The sequence below is a fragment of the Amblyomma americanum genome, chromosome 4 (assembly GCF_052857255.1).
Source record: "Amblyomma americanum isolate KBUSLIRL-KWMA chromosome 4, ASM5285725v1, whole genome shotgun sequence".
In the NCBI taxonomy this organism is placed as follows: Eukaryota; Metazoa; Arthropoda; class Arachnida; order Ixodida; family Ixodidae; genus Amblyomma; species Amblyomma americanum.
In genome coordinates this window covers 102,613,721-102,631,073 of record NC_135500.1, presented here as the reverse complement: position 1 = coordinate 102,631,073, position 17,353 = coordinate 102,613,721, and the positions used below count along the sequence as shown (strand labels likewise).

Below are 17,353 nucleotides of genomic sequence, written 5' to 3'. Positions count from 1 at the left end.
ACATAGAGCTGACAACAAGTGAAGAAATTATTGATTTGCTCGCCATAGATGCAGGAAGCATTATGTAAAATACAAATAAAGAAAGCCTTGTATATCATGTACCAATTGGCCTGTATACGTCCATTGGGGAAAGACAATTTGGGGAGCGGACGTTTTCCTCTCATTGCTGTCCATATTAACATGGCGAAAATACATGGGCTCCAATGACCTATATATCTGTACCGTGTCCATTGTCGGGAAAGCGAGTTTTCATATTGACGAGGCGTTAATACATCGGAAACGTTCGGTCTCAGAAAAAATTGTCCATAATTTGAGTCGTCTGTATACAGGGTGTTTTACCTAAGACTTCACACAATATTTAATATTAGGCTTCTTGAGTTAGAAGGCCGCTTTTCTCGGCACAGCACTGTAAGCGGTGTAGTGCGTCAGAATAAAGCTGAGTCGTGCTAACCAGCAGGACGGTTAATATCCAGCTAGGCTCCGTAATATCCAGTAAGTAACATCCCTATCGGCTTTTAGAATTTAGAAAGTGCGGTTACTACGTCACAGTGGCCAACAAATTTTGGCCACTTCTACGATTTACGTGCACTGGAGAATTTCCTTTGCCTGCAAGGCTCTCGAAAGCGCATCCATTATGGCGCGATGTAGCCAGAATTTGTTGGGTCGCAGCACCTAGGGTAACCGAGTTTTCGAAATTCTAAAAACTGATATGGATATTACCTACGGTGGGCTACGCAGCCCTTAATAATTCAGGGGTCAAACAGTAATAGTTAAAAAGTTAACGATTCAATTTTACTTAGCCAGCCTGCTAGTTAGCACGTCTTAGCTGTATTCAGGTGTACTACACCACTGACAATGCTACGCTAAAAAAAAAGCACTCTTCTAACTCAAACCTCCTATATTTAAAAATTGCGTAGTCTTAGGTGAAACACACTTTATAACGAGGGTCGTATTAACGGGGCATGACTATATATAAAAAGAGATAGTGTGCACGTCGTGTCCTTTCAAGCGAAGCCGAGAACAGACGGAATGCATCGCATAACGCAGACTTTTCGCTTCGCGAGGAAAAAAAAAAAGTTCTAGGGATGTGAATAGCTATTTTAAACACAGTCGAAAGCGAGCATTTTATGGGCCACCTATACGTTTTTAGGGGCTGTCTGTACACCGGTGCACGTCAAAACAAATCGTCATCATTGTCAGAGGTAACCGCCATATTCAGCGCATTCGCTACCAGACGCACTTCGCGCGAGGTACACAACAGAACACGCACAGAAAGTGGTCGAGTTCAGTCTCCGAGGCCGCAGGAATCGAATGGGCGAGACGTTCCATCTTCCTTCGCTCGAAGCAGTAAAGGTGACACAGTTCAGAAAACGCTGTAAAATGAATGCGGCTTCATCATTGGACATTGAAGTAGGCGTAAGGGCACGCTCGTTCCCGTCAAGCGCTGATCATTATTGCAGTTTTAGCCTCCTTGCAAGAGCGCGGTGACGCTGCTCCCCTGCTGCTCTAAAACATACAATATATGAGGGATGATATTATTTGTTGATTCACCTTGGGATACCTGGACTGCATTAACGAAAGTTCACAAGAGCCTGCTGATGTGCGGTGTCCATGAGCAAGACATGGTGGTGTGCTTTGTTCCACCAAAAAATTCGAAATATGTGCGACCATCAAGTAGGCTATCGCACCAATCAGACGTACTTCGAGACCTTCATCCTACTGTATGCCGATTTACATTACGCGAAGTGTCCAGAGCCTAAACTGTGACGTTCAAGACAACGCCGCCAAAGCTATGCGTACCGTCGGAACGTAAGCATGGGTGAAAAAAATCTGACAGTGGCTATGTTTCATTGGCGGAATTTGAGACGCCATTTCCATTCCTCAAATACCACAAATGAAAAAAAGGCACTGTCGGAATGTTTTCTTTTTAATCTGTACAGATTTTTCTTATAAAAGCCTTCACGGATAAGACATTGCGGCATCTGCAGGTGCACTGTGTGCCATGGCGGAAATTATGTCCGTGCTGGTACTAGTTCAATATCTCTTAGGTAACTATACACTTTTAAACAACTAATCAACTTTTAATCAACTAATCAACTTTTTATTCTTGTTTCAGGACACAGTAGTACACGGCGAAATGGGAGACATTAAACATCCTAGGAAAATTCCCAATTAAGACTTCTAACTCGACATGGCGGTTCGAGACATCCAACATGGAATTATGCGCGCAAAACGAGCATTTATTGGCCGAAACAGCGTATTCGTACAGCTTTGCGAAGGCAAGGGGCGAGAAAGGGATAAAACAGGCGATCGTTGTGCAGTGCGTGCCCTACAGGCTATATACAGAGTGAGTGGCAGGCATTCTGCCTTGCTTTGCAAGTGTAATACCGACCAACGTTAGCGGCGAAGGTGGCATCACGCGTATGGAACCGACTTCACACAGTGTGTGGCCGAGAGCCAGTGTTTGTGATGCGCCGGGATAGCTGTTGCAGCTGCTCCTTCCAGATGTTCTCCGCAGTTCGCGACTCCCATTTACGATGCATTGTTCGGAGATGTCGGAACGGAGACGCCGCCCCTTCTCCAGAAGTGCTAAAGAGACGCAAGCCCATGGGACGGGCGTTTCACCTATCATTAAGATCCCAAAACAAAGTGCACTAGTGTTAATAAACGACAGCAGAGAAGAAACAAACACAACGAAGGAGGGAACAAACAAGGACTTGTCTGTGTCCTCCTTTATTGTCGTTGTTTCTTCTCCCCTGGAGTTAATAATGTACCACATAGTTCAGCAATCCACCTTATTAAAAGTGTACTAGGGCGCGTCAAAAACTCAGCGTAGGATACCGGTGACGCCGAAAACGTGTAGCCACGAAGTATTATTTGAAAGGCGCTTGACGAACAGTGTGTCACGCACTTCACGGAAGCAGGCCGACAGTAGAGGGTCGCCATATCGCGCAGACCGGCCCAGAATCAAGCCTGAACCCTCCGTCCACTTCAGGAACCAAGCACCCGCTACTGCACTACGCGCACTTACCATGTAAACCGTTGTACCCCATACTATTTCTGAAATTCACTAGCAAAGAAATATTTGGCAGTAACTTTCAGGCGTGATGGCAAAGATTTCGAGTATAGTTTTTTTTTTTTTTTTACAAAACCTTCTGCTGGAAGATTACTCAAGTTCAGCGGATGGCCGCTTCTAGAGAATCGGGATCAGTGTCATAAATGACTGCCTGCTCATCTAAATGTTTAAAAGAATCCAAAAGGACGGACTAGATTCGTAATAAAATTAAGGAGCTGTGTTATACCTCCACAACAGCCACAGAGGTTGCAAACAACAGTTCCCAAAGGATTGCACAGTGATAAAATATTTCCAACACAGTGGCGCCCTAAAGTGCTTCGCCAAAATTCCATTCTATACACAAAGAACAGAATGGCTACGATCTCGAGGATATGACCAGGCAAGACAGAATTTCCCAGCCAAAAGGTGCATGTTGCTCATCACTCCGAAGATAGCAGCTGCGTGGGTACGTAAATACGCAACTAAACAGGAGAATTTGTGAAGTAGCGAATGTTTCTTTCACCTGCGATAACTATTTTACTCGTTAACGCCGGAATGCACTCATTGCGCAATACGGATTGCGCTTGCACCGGTTTAAACAAGGGATATACACCGGCGTCTGGTGGACTGCATGAAGTCAGGTAAGGGCAACATACGAGTCTGATTCTGTCTTGCTCGTTCTTTCCAGTTCAGCTGGAGAGTTCGCATCGGGCAGACATATATTACTCGTTCTTTTTGTTTTTTTTGCGGAGACAGCAAGAAAACAGGAACCACCGCCATCAGCCCCATCCGGGCGATGCACCTCATGAGAAAACCGGGACGCCCGAGAAACATCGACTGAAAGAAAAAGTTTCATCTCGACCAATAATCCGCACGCAGACAGTAGGGCAAGGGGAAGAAAACAGAGCAGAGAAGCCAGAAGCCTATCGCGTCAGAGTAAGAGGTTACCGCAAAGCAACAAGACCAGTTCTCTGCAGCGTTTTTTTTTCCACACCCAATAAAGGCACGGGAGCTTTTTTTTTTATTAAATGGTGGCACGCCGTTCATTTCACCGCGCATAGAGTTAAATAACCGCACTGAAAGGTTAATCCCAAGTCAAATACTTCGTCCCGGCGGAGCAGTGCCCCGTATGTTTTCATTCCATCGGTGAGACAGGCAAGACTGCGAGCATGCCGACCTTCTCCAAGCCGTGTGGCGACATCGGCTGGGAGAAGGTCGGACAGGGTAAGAAAAAAAAACGAAACATTGGAAGGACCGAAATACCCCCGGCGGCCAATGTCCGCTTGACGCGCAGACCGGAGGAAACGATGACCTCCATACCTCGGCCGCTGCTCCTCTGCGTATCTTGTTTCTCCTCTTCGGGCCGGTGGCGATCGGGCGATGACCGGATCCGCACGAAGGCAGACGTCGAGTGAAGAGGCGACGGAACTCCACTCCCGTGGTCAATTACAAGCAGCGCAAGTGAAAGCACCGAAGGAGGGCGGAGTAAGCGGAGAGGACTCAAGACATGAAGAAGTTCCAGACACTCGGCGGCGAGAATGGAGACGGGGATAACCGTAAGCGTTCACGCCACTTGAGGAGGAAGGGAGGGAGGGCAGGGCAGGGCAGGGCAGGGCACGACGGGCCCTATGCTCCCGTCACGTCACATTCTCTACCCGTCGCACCCAGCTATCTCGGAACGCGCTGTGCGCGCATAATGCGCACAGGAACGCTTTAGTTACGCATGAGGAGCGCACCGATGCTTTTTTTGTTTTCTGTTTTGGCGAAATACGCATTCTGGGAAGAGGGCCCCAACCAGTGCGCTCGCGCTTGCTGGCATTGCCGCCGGTTGCACGACGGTTGCGCGCTGTGCATTCTGCCCCGGAGCGTTTGCGAGTGCTTGTTCTCTTACCTAACGGGGAGAACAGCCGTCTCTGTATCCAAGCCGACGTGCTTTGAATATCACCCCCTTCCCCTCAACAGGGCTCTCTCTTACGCCTGCTTAACGAGTCAAGGTCACCCGGGACGAAGTGTCGCAGACATTTCAGCACATTTTCCGCTCGCTCGCCGAAGAGACCTTGTCGGTGTGTATGCGCACCGTACAGTCTATGACGTTGTGGGTGTTTGTGTATAGCCGCATACTGGAGGGGGGAGGGGGGCACACGAGGTAAAAGCGAGGCGCGCGTTTATTCCTCTGTTATGTGCATAATAAAAGAGCTCCATACATTTCATACGAATCAGCATTTAACGCTAGGCTTGCACGATGCGAGTCAGGTGTGCTGTCCTTGGGAAAAATGCGCGTCGCTGTGTCATCGCTGCAGGCTCCCACCCTCTGACCCCCCTGGCAATCTACGTTATTCTATTCAACGTGGCCTTGTCTTGTCGCGCATGTCTAGACAATTTTGTTGCCAAGAGAATTCATCCAAACTTGCCTATGGAAGTGCATAGGAAGAAGAGTATGAGCCAAAAATAAATACGTCGGCAGTGTTTCAGACATCAACGCCGGCTCTCGACTGCATAATGTTTTCGTGCGCACGACAAATGACAAACTACCTGCTCGAAAACAGAGAGGGCGTGGCAAGTAAACACGATTGTTACAAGAGTTTGTTCTAAAGACGAATGTCTCTACTCTGGACATAAACGCTGTGCCGACAGGTCCACGACGTAACACCGCAATGTGTTGTCCAGCGCGTCCTCGTCAACTTGTCAACAATACCATTATTATTGCAGGCACGGGGGAAAGTGCCGCGCGGAATAGTTTGTATACCAGCTAAGCAACTGTACTTCTGTCCCTAAGAAACTAATGGGTCTGTATTTGTACTGTATGATTTTTTATTTCAAAAGAGCCTGCGCCAATCGCCATCGGGCAAAACTGAGGTTACATGCAAAGCGCCCTACGTTGAGCGACGTTGCTACAGCTAGTTGTTCCCTGAGGCTTGTTTGCTTCCCTTTCAACACGAAACTCTGCGAGCACATCGCAGCCTCCAGTCGCTACGGCCGCTATTCTTTTACTTTCAATACTGCGTCTATCTTTACTTAAACAGCTTCGAGCAAAGTACCTTGCCTGCTCGCACTCTCTGGCGCCCAATTGCCTCTGAGCAACGAAAATTACACAGTCCATTGTAAATCCCGAATTTACCGTTAGTTCAATTTAGGTTTCCTCTGCGCACATGGACTGAACCATGCATGGGCTTTACTTATACAAGCTTATTATTCATTTATTTGCCTATAATAAACAATACCCCCACTTCTCCTCCAGGCTCTTTATACGAGGGCGTTACATAGCTATTACCACTAAGTGTGACGACAATGTGTAAACAGAAGAAGATAACCTGTCCTCAAGACTCGATACTTGTTAGCACTTCTATCAAATTGAGAGCACTCAGGCCCGCTTATTCTCTATTTGGCTAATCTTATCTAAGGGGCTGCCCATGCGACCTCAGGCTGAAGGCCGGACTATATTTTTCGAATAATTACCAGGGCCTTGCGATGTATAATGCGGTTGCTGGGTGTTATCAACAGTATCTATCTGGCCGGGAAATAAAGCTGGTTGTAAATTTTCGATTATAGCAATGAATTGAAATTATAATTATGTTGGCCTTTTCCTGTGCTTGCCTTTTTATGCGGCTGTGCAAAGCAAGCGTAGTGGAGTAATCTAGACGCGTTATAATGCCGGAACACATAGAGGCTCAATAGAAGCTAACGCGGAATTCGCTCGTGAGCTGCGGACTTGATGCAGAAACGGTTCTCCCCAAACCGCTTCGGAAGCAACGTGCTCCTAAAGCGCCATACCTGGCCGATTCAGAGGAGTCACTCAAAAAGATTCGAATTATAAACCGGAGAACTTAGCACTCAACTAAACTCCACTATCCTCCTATCCCTGTGATTCCATAAAACACACAAATAAGAGGCAGCAGAGGGAGATGAGAGAGAGAGTAGATAAAAAACGGCCAAAAGCAATACCCCAGAGATATTCCTCTCCTTCTGTACAATAGCAGTACATTGGCGAAGAAGTTCATTCCACGGGAACCGTTATTCGAAGGTCAGCTTACGAGCGGCTCTGAAGGACGTTACGTGTGTCCTGTACTTCGCAGCTCAGCAAGATACCGGAACCTTTTGCCAAGCTGCTTCAGTTGGCGCCACTGTTAAGGGCGCTTGAAGAGCTTCACGGTGCCTTGAGGTACTATCGCGATGGAAAGAAATGCGAACAGGTCGGAGTCTAGGCATTCTGCTGTTCGCATTTCTTTTGATGACGCTTTTACTTCGGTGTTAAAAAATTTTCCTAAAACCTAGATAAAACAGCGATGAACAGAAATTGGAATACCGAAGCGTGTATGCGTCGCATTGTTCGCGTTTCTTTCCATCGCGATAGTAAAGCTGTTTCATGATCATAAGGAAACGAGAGAGTGCGAAAAGTGGCCATTATATGAGCGCTGACTATGAAATGAGGTTTGAATACCAAATCAGGCCTTTTTATACACAAACACCGATCAGTGACACAAGCGATATGCGGTGGCGCTGTTTCCGTCACGTGAGGATAGGAGGCGCGGGTAGGGCACACAGGAATGCATGTAAACACAGGATTTCAAAGTAGTGTTCTGATTTCACAGGGGACTTACGTGGTCGCCTTTTGTTAACGAAAGCTGAACACATCCTAGGACAGAATGTGAAAGTACGATCAGAAAAAAACCGACGTATTCTTAAAACACCAGTATGTAGTAACAAGCAGATGCGCGGCCTATATGCACAAAACTTTCGAAATATTTTTCTAATTTTCCAGTGCACCTATGAACCTGGTAATTCGTGGACAGCTGGGGAGTGCGTTTAAAAAAGAGCACGAAGTTCGCAACAGCATTTCGAAGCTCGCATCTGTTTAAGACCTCGCGATATACTTATGTTGTGATGCCGAGCATCCACCCAAATCTAGGAGCTCAGGCAGCAGAGTGTTTTTCTAGACAAGATACTCCTCCAGTCCGATATGATGCCTGGCACGGTGCGTTTCCTCAGAAATACAGTCGTGGGAGCTACACAGGCTGGAGATCTCGGCATGGAAGGCAGTTTTTAACCGGTGCGATAAGTGAAGCACGCGCCGTAGCAGACGCCGGAGCCGCCGATATTCTCGGCAGCGCCCAACGTCAACTATCGGCCCCGTGTCTGTGAACACGGCTTTATTCTATAGGCAAAACAATCTAACGATACCACCTCATGTGGAGCAGCAGCCAAGACTGTAAGAAGATGAAGAAGCAAAAAAAAAATACTTTTGAGGAAAACGAAAACAAGTGACACCGTAACGGTCCCACGTCTGGGTGGGCTCTTGAACCGCCCCGTAAGGGAGGGGATAAAGGACGCAGTGAAAGATGAACGGGAGAGAGAGGTGCCGTAGTGGTGAGCTCCGGAAAAATTTCGACCACCTTAACATCTTTAACGTGCACTGACAACGCACAGCACAAGGGCGCTTTGAGCTTTTCGCCTGTACCGAAACGCGGGCGCCGCGGTCGGGTTCGAACCCCCTAGAAGTTACCCAGTGACTCTATGCGGCCTAGTAGAAGAGGACCCACCCAGGAATGGCAGGGAACGAGCGAGAAGGCGGCAGGAAACGGTGTGAAAAGAAAAATAACAAGCGGAGAGGGAGGACACCGACCAAATTCCCGAGCCACAGTTCCTTTTTCGAGCTGAGGTGCCGGCAGGAACAGTACGCCGAAAGCGAGGAGTGTCCCCCAAAAATTCATTTCTGCATTAAAAGAAACCGCAGGCCACCAGTTTCCCTCTGTCTAAATCACTTCTACAACAGAATCAGCACGTTTCAGCGCCAGCCTTTCTGGACGACGCCCAGATGAGTCAGAGCATGCCGCCTCAGACAAGACCTGCTTTGGAGAAGCGGGTGCAAACTAATCAATTTTTTCCTATCGTCAGCGTGACGGAACGGTGTCAGCACAGACAGCACGAGCGTCGGTGTCTTCTTTTTAGAAAAGTAGCGCTAACGAGGAGACGCACGCAAATGAAGCTTGGTGCCCATTTTTTTGCTGACGCAAGCGAACGTTTACGTAAGTGCACCATCTGCGCTCCTCTCACGGCAGAAATCTGCTCCGGTCGGCCAAGTTTCCTCCGGTCTAGAGTCCCTTCGTCTTGCCGTTCCTGCAAAAAGAGCTGCCGTAGTGGATGGCTCCGGAATAATTTCGACCCCCTGGGTTTCTTTAAAGTGCACTGACATTGCACAGCACACGGGCGCATTCGCGTTTAGCCTCCATCGAAACGCAGCCGCCGCGGTCGGGTTCGAACCCGGGTACTCCGGATCAGTAGCCGATCGCCCTAACCACAGAGCCACCGCGGCGGGTTTCGAGGGTAAGCAGACGAACGTCATTTTTTTTCTGTTGAAAGTAAAAAGGCACAGTAATTGTTTCACTTGTCTCGGTGGACACCCTTTTAATTGCGTTTTGCGTTCAGCAGAAGCAGCGTGTTGTGTTCGTTGAGACTGCGGGAAGAATGAAAAGCAAAGTGCACGGGCCTGCCCACTGGCTCAAGTTGAGCCGCAATCGCTGTCACGTGCAGACAGTACGAGAGTTGAAAGAGATGGGAGAAAAAATATTGAGAGAAAGGACACGCGTAGCAAAAACCGCGTCATCTGAAGCGAAGACGACGGTATAGCAGCAGATACCCCAGATGACTAGAAGCCCTCGCCACATGTGTGAGAGCCGCTAGACCCCAGATCCGTGAGGCCAGGAAGCCACCCGATCCCCAGTAATTTCAGGATGTTATATTCAGCGGCGTTCAAAGCGACTTGAAGCCGTCCTGTGGCGTCCGCCCGCCCCATCTGGTAACGACAAGGCTATCGCGTGACATCGACTGTGTCTGAGGGTAGTGACGTCATCTATGAATATTTTGACCCTGTCACTGCCCCATATTCAGACATCCTATATAGATCATTACAGAGGCCAACGGAAGCGCTACCCATCCCCGCACAAAAAGCTAACCAAAGAAGAGACGGTGGCCCCGCCGCGGTGGCTCAGTGGTTAGGGCGCTCGACCTCTGATCCGGAGTTCCCGGGTTCGAACCTGACCGCGGCGGCTGCGTTTTTATGGAGGAAAAACGCTAAGGCGCCCGTGTGCTGTGAGATGTCAGTGCACGTTAAAGATCCCCAGGTGGTCGAAATTATTCCGGAGCCCTCCACTACGGCACCTATTCTTCCTTTATTCTTTCACTCCCTCCTTTATCCCTTCCCTTACGGCGCGGTTCAGGTGTCCAACGATATATGAGACAGATACTGCGCCATTTCCTTTTCCCAAAAACCAATTATTATTATTATTAAGAAGAGACGGTGCATTGGAAAGAGCGACGTACCCACACTTGCATAAACTGCACAAGATGCACCGCACACAATACACCGACGAATGTCCGGGGTGCAAGGAGAAAGCGACACTCGTACACGTAGCATGGACTTGCCAGCAGGCAGGTTTGGATGCGAAAATAAACCTGCGTCCGACACAGTGGGTGCACCTGCTGGCCAACGAGGAAGGTGCATAGTGAGGTTCCTCGTACCTCGAGCCACGATGGCAGCAACCAGGTGCGGCACCCTGGACCAAGGGTCGACCCAATGCCAAGCGCCCCGGAAGGGCCGCCAGCACCTTAAATATGTCAAAATAAATGTTTCCCATGTCCACTGGCCCGGATTATAACGAAAAGTGCTACATGTTTGCCGGGAACCTTCACCTTAACAGACAGCGTTCCAAACAACGCGGCAAAGGACGCCGAATAACCAGCTGGCAACAACGCCTCGTCACGCCGCATAAGCAGCCAGGGAGACAGCGCGCTGCCGAGTTTGAAGAACAGAAGCGAGCGAGATGAGGGAAGCCAAGGAACCTGACCGGGAAACTTTCAAGAGGTCGCCCTAGCATGTGACGTGCTACGGTGGCCTTGCGATGCATCTTGTAAACCTGCACCTACCCTCTGCGACGAGATAGGCTGCAAAATTTTGTCGTCTATAGCCTGTACAAGTCTGAAAACTATAACAGCAGCAGAGGGAGCAACAACTACACAAACACTAATAATAAGAATCACAAAAAAAATAATCTGCAGCTCTCGGCTTTTAATCATCCTTATCCGCTAGAACAGATGCCCGGCATGTGTCTCTCTCTCCATGTGGCCCACATTCTTCGCAGCCACCTAGGGAGGGAGCCACGCAGAGACCCAGCCCATGTCTCGTAGCGACTGGAAAGGTTCACAGGCCTCTCCGCTACTCTCCGCGTGGCTCGTCAACGCCGCATCAACCCCTCTTCCCCGACATCGACGTTGCGTGGCGAGGGAGTGCGAACGGAAGCTCTCCGTTCCCAGCCTTCGCGGGTCGACTCGCAGGATCGCGCGATGCGCGCTCGGGTTGCGCCTGGCCGCAGCTGGGACAGATCTCGGGTTGCGCGCCGAGCTTCCGTCCTGGCCCGAAGCGGTGGCTGTCGTCGGCCGGAAGCTCCGCGGGCCCCGACGCCGCCTCGCTAGAGTCGATGGCACGCGTCTCTCTTGGCCTATTTCTTGGTATCGCCCAGTTGCGCTGGAGCTAGGAATTCGTGCTTACAAGTTGCGTAACCCATCTTGCATCACTTGGCGTGTGGTAAAAGACTCTCCAAAACGCTGCATACAGTATTGCTGTGCACTGAATGAGCTGTGATCACCCGATATAGGAAAATTACATCGAGCCATTATTCTGCACTTGTTCCTTCCATTCCATCCGCAAAAGTCGTGCCCTCAGTTTGTCTGCCAAGCTTGTTGAAGAAAGCGACTCGTCCTTCATTACCGCACCCTGATTTTCTATCTTCTTATGAAAGTAATTGACGAAGCTAGCTACCGCGGTATACCGCTTCCATTAATTCAGGGATAATCTGACGCAGGCTTCGAGCGTTAAGAAATGCACGACACCGCAGAAGAATTCTCCCAGCTAACCTAGCATATGTACTGTATGAAAGTCCACGACACAAACCCCTGGAGGACTTGCAGCTCTTGAACCCCCAAGAGTGGGAGGCCGTGTTACTCAGCTCCGGGGCTCAGGACGTTCGAGATAAATGTAACGGAAACAAGAACACCCATTCAAACCCATTCATTCAGACGTTAGGGGTGCACCTAGGCGATGGGATTGCCCTCAAGTGGCCTTTTGTGTTGCAGTGTTATGTGTGAAGTCTTTCTTTGGATTTCGATAAGTAGGGGGAGGGGATCGGGTGCGCCGATTTGTCCCTCCCCCCGCTACCAAAAATTTCGTGCCCCACTAGCCCACTTCGGGATAGTGGCGAGAGTCAGCGCGAGGCCTCATCTCGGGGCGCGCCCTCGTTGATCAGCGACGACCCGACACCAGGTACGTATGACTGAATGTACGGCGCGACACGCACCCAGGAAAATCGGGTATCCCACTACGACACTGTGGCCCCTTCGGCCAGAGCAGAGAACACGGCCCGGAGAAGCACCTTAAAGAGTTGGCTGGAGCTCCCCCGGAAGGCAGGTTGGCAGGCGCGAGCGGCTCTTTACACAGGGGATGCCTTCCAGCGCCTTTTAGACAAGTCGAACCCTAAACAGGGGCTTAAATTTTCGTAACGCATTGCAAACGGCGCCTTGTGCGGTGATGGTCGCGCGTGTCATGTTTTTGCCTCGAAAGAATACTGCGCGAGCGCACGCCTGCCAGAGACTTCTTTGTCTTCAGCCGGTCGTTCAGGACACCACGAGTCCAGCGCCGCCGCTAGGTGTTCGGCCACCCCAGCACTTCCCGGCTCCTTTTCTCCAGTTCGAAACGTTTACCGGCTTCATGTAGTAAATATCTAGTGAGGAATAGCAGTCCACGCAGCACTAAGTCGCACACGCGCAGAAAGTTTCAGGACATGAGCGGACGGGCATGATATGCGTTCTCGGGCACAGAAGAAACAACAGGGAAACGTCGATCCGTCTACGTGGCACAAAGACGAAAGGTTTAACTATATGGTATACGTGCATACCCGTAGCATATCTGATACGGGTCCCCAGCGGCCGTTTTGCTCGCCTGTTAATTGTTGCAGGTCTTTTTAGTTTATGGCGCAATCGATGCACCGCGGTCGCTGGTGGCTTTCGACGCCGAGCTGTGTGGCCAATACTTGGCCGTCTTAGAAGGGAGCTGATCAGTTTCTTGTCAGAGGAGCTCTTTTTCTTGGGAGAGGAAGAGTTTCTCCGGCAGTGGTCATGCCCATTCATTTCTGTTAACAATGAACGTCTTGTTCTGGTCTTTAGACCAAACTGGCGCTAGGGTCTTCTTCTTTATTCCCCCCCTTTTTTTTTCCGTGTCAGATTTTTCCGGTATCACTCACTGTTAATAATCATGCCACGCCGCTTTAAATCGCACACAAGAAATTCCTGTTAGTTATTCAAAGATGTTTTGGCACTCTAATTGGCTCGCCTTACATGCTGAGCGTCATGTCAACTTGTGAATGTCAAATGTATCCGGTAACCTTGGCATGTGTACATATGTAAATAAAATTTTTTCTAATCATTTGAACCCAACATATTGGACTTATTTTTGGAAATGTGGCGGAGTGCTTGAAGGTTGCTTCACTTCCGCCATCGGTTGGCCTGGTATTGCACTGACTCCGGGATCGGCCTGGGTCATTATACCGCGCGTGTTTTCTATCCTGTCTTTCTATCCCATCTTCAAACTCTCCTACTATCAGCACGTGGCAGGGATTGTGGCCTCGCAACAATAGACAAAAAGTATGGTGGAGCTGCCATAAAAAAAAAACGTAAACCAATAAGCTCCTGCCTGTGCCACTGCGCATAACAGGCTTTACAGACAGACAGAGAAGTGTTAAAGAGACACATCCGGCCAAGGACAGCGAAGTTGCCTCTGGTGGTCTTCAGGCTAGTTATTGTGACCGCGAGCATGGCAGTGCCGGCTGAAGCATGAACCACTCGCTTTGCAACAAAATGGCATTCGTTCATGACGGTCATCTTGGCGATCACTTAAGCGTCGCATCGCACAGAATCAGGGCTCACTCTTTTAAGAAATGAAATCTAATTATTACGCAAAATCACCGGTTCGCACAAAATGGGACGAAGTAAAAGCCTCGGTCGATTTTTTCTTTTTGTCAGAAAGCACAGGAAATAGCGTTTCTCTCTTGGACGGAAGGCTCCGTACTGTGTAGGGGACAACCAGGAGGTGGCTAACGACCGCACATTTCTATGGCCACGTACTTCTATCTAGAGCGCTGTCCCTTTAGCAAACTACTCGGTGCCCTTTCATTTGATGTGGTGTACTTTTTGAACGAAGGAGAAATTTCAACCTCCCGTACTCGTTTGGGCATCAGCCCAGCATGCGAGAGGTGCTGGGTTCGATCCCCAGGGCTGTTTGGCACCCACCGACTTTCCAATCGGTACAAGCGTTCCCCCGGCCTGGTGCTCGGTCTTAAAGGGGTAAAATGCTTGGGAAAAAGGTATTTGGCCAGCTTCCCCACCCCTCTACATCTTAGGCGGAACGTTGATGCACCTGGAAGGCCTCTTAACAAAGCCTTGTGTTTTATTTCCGCCGCATTGGCTTTCTTATATCTGTGACTGTAATGCGCTAACAAGGAAAACTGAAAGCATGACTCATGACACATGCACAAGCAGAAGATGCCCTTACAGGGACACTGAGCACATATTCTAGTTAGCCCTGGTAGATCGATCACAAAGTGGCGACATTCACCGAAAGGCTAGAGAGCACCAAGAAATCAAAGAGAGTTGCCGTCATCGCCCACAGTTTTCGCAAGTAACACGTGACGTCAAATATATCTTTCTAATCCACGGATCCCTTCTCGGTCCCTTCGGTATTGATGTCAGAGGCTGGAACATAGTGGTGGGAGAAAAACTTTTCATGCTTAAAGCAAATTCTGTCGACGATGCTAAACAAACGTAAACATTGCCGGAAGGAGCTCCAGAGTTGACTTTTTGCTAAGAGCAGAAATTTCACATAAACTCAGTTTCATACAACAGGTGCAACGTTGTCAAAGCTTAAAGGAGCCTAGACACCTAACTTTTGGGTGCGTGTTTTCTTGTTTGTAATGATGCGTAAGGACCCTCCGCGGTGGCTCAGTGGTTAGGGTGCTCGACTAGTGATCCGGAGTTCCCGGGTTCGAACCCGACCGCGGCGGCTGCGTTTTTATGGAGGCAAAACGCTAAGGCACCCGTGTGCTGTGCGATGTCAGTGCACGTAAAAGATCCCCAGGTAGTCAAAATTATTCAGGAGCCCTCCACTGCGGCACCTCTTTGTTCCTTTCTTCTTTCACTCCGACCGTTATTGCTTCCCTTACGGCGCGGTTCACGTGTCCAACGATATATGAGACAGATACTGCGCCATTTTCCTTAATAGCGTAAAAAAAATCCAAAGGGCACACACAGCGCCTGAATTTAAACAGCGGGTTTTGGGCAGCTCATGTGAACACAATTAATGATCACGAAAGGAACTGATACATGCAGTTCAGTTCGGCATAACGATAATGCCGCGAATATTAGCAGTCTTTGTTTGTTCATTCTTCAAAGATGCCAGCTCACCGCTCTATCGCTTTGTTTGCGATGCAAGACGCGACTAGATTTACCTCGATTGATCGCAGCCAGGCAGAGCTGATTCTACGTTGTTCCAGAATGTTGTAGTAACTTCGCACGCTTAATCTCAAAAGTTCGCTATCAGCTTTAAATTGAGCACGGCCGACAGCGGCGGGCCATTCTATCCGACGACCGCCGAGCACGTTTGTTGCTACGCCTCCGCCGAGTGATTAAGTCCATTGTGGGTGGAAGTCAGCCAAATGAAGTTTTGTTCAGACGCCATCTTCGCTGTCGATCTGCTCCTCGGACTGCAGTCACCACTAATTTTAAGAAAAGAAGACTCAATTAAAATGTCGCGAAATAAATTCCGTGAGCAAACAAAGCGCTATACTAAACCTGTCGCGAGACTAATTTCAACCTACGCACCTCAAGTCGTCATCTCTCACAGGTTGTGCCTTAGACCACTCGGCCACGGAACAACAGCTGAGTACTATGCCTCTGTTTATTTCTTTTTCATTCGGACTTCTTACGTACATTGGACAAAGTTGCGCCTGATATATGAATAGCCATCTAATTATCATCATCATCAACTCGACTACGCCCACTGCAGAACATTCTAGTAGTCCTCACTTTACTTTTAACAATTAGATGTAAATCTGAACACATAGGTGGTGGTCTTAATTTCAGTCTTTTTTCTTATTATTTTCCACTGAATTGTCAGTCCAAGAAAGAGCGACGACTTCAACACGGTGGAAAGAAATCCAAATGCATAATAGGAAACAATTACTTTCAGGTCCACGTTCTTCCTAAGCCTGGAAAGCGTTCAATACTACAGTTACCCGCAATCAAAGATAGAAAAAAAAAAACCTCCAACAATTTTCGTCTTCTTAGGATGAAAAGAGGACTCGTGTACTGATTTATTCCGACTCTTACAAATATGACCTTGATTTTATTTTTAAGCAGCCTGCGGTGAATGTCAGCCCTCGCGTATGTCTCGTATGTGTTCTTATGGTGTTCCCGCGGAGCAGACTGTTATCGCCCAAAATCTCAGGCAATCGAATGGTGCAGCTCGCGCAGTCGCCGGCACCACGTCTATATCTACATACTGCACCAGCTTAATGACGGGGATAAATCAATATTTTCTTGCGTATTATTTGTTTATAATGGTTTGCACGGTGTTAGTAAACAAGGATGACCACGTGGAATTACGCCTGGGTGCGGTATATATTTTATAACAGAATTTCCATTCGCATCTACTTGCAGCTTCAGATTCAGCAGACGAACGACATAGCTACGACCTCAAAAATGAGGTTTGAAATCAGGTGAAGACAACAAAACTGCTTCGCGCTTTTGACGCTTATCAATTCATACCTTGCACAGGTGCCCGAAACACAGTGAATAAACACAGAGTTGTTACACTGTTGCACTACAATTTCTGTACGACCTCACGTGGCCTCAACCTTACGCGTGACGTCATAAGCGCAGTTGATCTGCTGAAGCAAAAAGCAAAGATGCACTGGAGAGTAATTTCACTAATTCAATGACGAAAAATATACCAGGCGCAATGGACACCCAGGATGCAGGTTAAACCTGCAGTGAATCTCCGCCCACATTTATGACCAGCACGCGCACTGCTTCTCCGCGACACGGAAGTAGTCCGCTGTTGAAGCTTTTCCGGCTACCTAAGCAAAGACTTATAAAAATCCAATTAAATGAACAATAATATCCATGCCCCTGCATGCCTTGTGCAGTCAAACATTACAATGTTCTTTTAAGACACTTAATTCTTTACCGCAGCAATGC

The 17,353-nt window shown here is 48.6% G+C and overlaps 1 protein-coding gene and 1 non-coding gene across 5 annotated transcripts in view; both read right to left on the bottom strand.

The window, feature by feature from the left end:
• Positions 1–17,353, bottom strand: part of LOC144128182 (solute carrier family 45 member 3-like) — a 103,572-nt gene that overhangs the window by 52,049 nt on the left and 34,170 nt on the right. For 2 of the 4 annotated variants that reach the window (XM_077661321.1, XM_077661322.1), the window contains exon 1: positions 4,376–4,905. The exons of the other annotated variants lie outside the window; for them this stretch is intronic. The gene's annotated coding sequence lies outside the window, so the exon portion shown is untranslated. Of the gene's footprint in view, positions 1–4,375; positions 4,906–17,353 lie in introns of those variants that run through there. 4 annotated transcript variants of the gene reach the window in all.
• On the bottom strand, positions 12,219–12,376 carry LOC144130680 (U1 spliceosomal RNA). The gene has a single exon (XR_013314178.1). It is a non-coding gene; the product is annotated as a U1 spliceosomal RNA (small nuclear RNA).